Source organism: Hipposideros armiger, unplaced genomic scaffold, assembly GCF_001890085.2.
Source record: "Hipposideros armiger isolate ML-2016 unplaced genomic scaffold, ASM189008v1 scaffold_167, whole genome shotgun sequence".
NCBI lineage: Eukaryota > Metazoa > Chordata > Mammalia > Chiroptera > Hipposideridae > Hipposideros > Hipposideros armiger.
In genome coordinates, this window is record NW_017731517.1 from 3,317,383 (window position 1) to 3,320,646 (window position 3,264).

Genomic DNA, 3,264 nt, shown 5'->3' on the forward strand with positions numbered 1-3,264 from the left:
TCCATTTCTTCTAATTTCTGTGGCATCACTTTAATTAAAAATATTCCTTCTTATAATGGAACATGACAGAGCAATATTTTATCCTCAGTGACTTCTCATTTCAGGATATTATTCACCACCATAAATAATGCATTAGGATATTAATGATGCATAATAGTTGTGATATTCCAGATGAACTGTTCTTCTTATTCAAGTGAGAATTTTTGAATAATAAAAATGTCAGTATAAGATAAATTCTGGATGATATAGGAAAGAATCACTTTAAAAATAAAGTTGAGGAAACATTTTAAACAACAGATACTTGTTTCTTAATGGTTCCCCTAAAAATTAATTGAAGTAATAAATCATAGTTATAGGGAAATAAATATTAACATTGTTGTTTTGTTGTTCTATTTACTTTATTCATTGTGACTCTCACAGAATTTTGTTGGGGCAAAAGGGAGGAGAAAGGAAGACCAGCGTGGTAGGGAAAGAACATAAATTTTCAGTTTGGGTTTTTCAAAATCCTTGTGTTTTAGTTATATAGTTAATTATTTGCCAATATTTTAAGAGGAAAACAAAGTGGATGGTAGATGTGGCAGAAAGAAAATATTCTAATGATGAATTAATGCCCAGTCTATAAAGAATGAATGCTTGCATGCAACATTCAAGGAGAACACAAGTTATAAGAAAATATCTAACAATCTTGCCAGATTACTATCGTGACCAAAATGGAACTGTTTGCTAAATTACAATTCATAAGTTATATGGGACCATTTATTCTTAGTGTATTAAACATGCGTTGATGCTGCTACTCAGTTAGGAGAAGGTGGTGATACAAAAGGACAAAGATGACATAATTGAAATCCCCAAAGTAGGGAGCATTTTATGGAACACCAGAATAATACAGCTTTGATACATTGTCTTATGAACTAAAGGCTCATTCTTGGAATATTTTAAGGATTTAAAAGACTTCTCATTGTTGTGAAAGATGAACTTCTGATTTCCCATTATGTTTCTTTCTTTTTTTTTTTGTTCTTCCCAAAACTATTTTATATCAATACAAGTACAGTAATACCTCGGTTTGTGAGCATGATTTGTTCCAGGAACGAACTACTCATATTGCAAGACATTGCTTGTTTACCAAGTTACAATGACATTACTCATAATGTCAAAAACTGCTATTACTTTTGCACCAACCTAATAGAAATGTTTGCTTGTCTTGTGGAACCCTCACAAGCCAAGTTACTCGCAATCCAAGGTTTTACTGTAATTGTATACAGATATTTATATACATGGTATGCTACCATTAAAAAAATCCTTTAACAACTATATGTATTACAAATATATTCTTACAGTAAAAAAAGAAAAGGTATAGCTACTAACAGAAATAAAAGTCAGAGGGAGGGCCTATTGCAGAGAGGATGGGTTGGTGTTATAATCTGATATTTGTAATGAAGATACATTTCCCAAACACTCTGGAAAAAGTAAATTATTTAATGGAAAGTTTCAAGCCACACAATAGCGATTTCCACTCAGCATACTTTGCCACAACAACTGCATGTGCTCAGGCTCTTTAAAACAGCTGGTCCCAGCACAATCAGCACATCCTCCCAGCTGAGGGTCCTGCTGGGCTCCATAGGGAGGAGGCGACAGGTGCCCAGGTGAGAGCACCTGCCATGGTCTCTGACATGGGGGCATGGGAGTCCCTCCATCCTGCGCAGTGTCACGTGTTGCCTGTATACCTGTTGGAATTCTGCTTCCTCCAGTCCCAGTTGATGGAACTTCCTGCACGGATGGCTCTCAAGAAGCCCTGTTCAGGAACAGAGGAATTTTTGAGGGCAGGAATGTGTGACGATGAAAACATTTCATCTCCTGCTCCCAGTAAGTGGGCGACAGTGCCCAGGCCAGGGGAGCTAGACTTCTGGCAGGAGAATGCACAGATTCTGCGGCACACCGACAGACGTCCAGGTAGTTTCCTGCATCTGCGGAGGGGGCTGCTAACCCCTGGATGGCATCATCCTCAAAGGCCTTTAAGTGTTTGAGCTGGGACACCAGCATCTTGGCTGAGTACAGGGCTGGAAGGACATCCTGGTAAGTCCCGGTTGGCTTGAACCTGATTCATCACGATGCGCTCTGGCAGGTCCATGGTGTTGGCAACGGCCAGGACCACAGGCCGGACCTCCTGTGAGTGGGTCATGGAGACTATACATTCCCTCTTGTTTCTGGGTCCTCAGAAGGCCGAGCTCACCCACAAGCAGCACAGTGGTTTCCTGAGGGGACCCTTGGGTACGAATCGCCAGAAGTTCTGCTGCAGGATTAGCTCCTGTCACCTGCTGAAAGGTTTGCACATGGACTTTGTGGGACTCCATCAGCTTCATACCCTTGACTTCAATGTATTGACAAAATCATTTGCTGGGCTGTCTGCTGTGGGCCGTGTCACCTTGTGATCAACCACCCCAGACATGTACACACACCCTCCATTGTGGTCAAGGAGTTTGCATCCTACAAAGTTGTAGCCGTCTTGGAATTCCTGATCCTGACAGGGAAGAGACTCAAGCACTGCAGAGACGTGCAGCCTCAGCTGGGCCCTCTGGGCAGCCAGGTTTTGGCTGCAGAGCCGGAGAGCAGCACGACATGGCATTCTAGGCTTGTGGTATCTTGGAAGGGGCCTGTAAGGATGACTTCACAGAAGAGTAAGGTTTTCTGGACACACAAGCTGGTGTTGTCCTGGAAAGGGCTGGCATGCAAGCCTGTCCCTTCTCACTGTTCAGGTCTGGGATCTGATGCCAGCACCAACTCCCTCTCTTCTTGATCATGTTCAGCATCACCTGACAACCGAAGCTGCTGCCTAGACTGATTCGAAGTCCTTCTGCCGACACGATGGGGAGTACAGGTAGCTTCATTCTGAGCTTCTGGTCCTTTGGCCTCTCTCTTTCTGACCTTTTCTGGTGTCAGAACCCCAGAAAGCACCTCCGAGAATCCAGCCCAGCCCCTGCCCCCAGAAGGGGCAAGTGTTCTGCCCTCACTAATCTCTGTGGTTTTCGAAGCTGGGACTTGGGTTCTCAGGATTGTGTGACAATCACATGAAGTCTTCTTGTTCTCAATATGAGAATGTTGCATCTCTCTAGTTTTCTCTGGGACTTCCAGAGCCATAGCCCAGGTCTGAAGTCCATCAGGCTGTGACCTGTTAGACAGCGGTTCTCAACCTTCCTAATGCTGCGACCCCTTAATACAGTTCCTCATGTTGTGGTGACCCCCAACCATAAAATTATTTTCGTTGCT

The 3,264-nt window shown here is 43.0% G+C and overlaps 1 pseudogene; it reads right to left on the bottom strand.

Annotated features, from left to right (window-relative positions):
• Positions 1 to 1,514: 1,514 nt before the first annotated feature.
• The window catches only part of LOC109387718 (origin recognition complex subunit 1-like), a 6,250-nt pseudogene continuing 4,500 nt past the window's right edge, over positions 1,515 to 3,264 (bottom strand).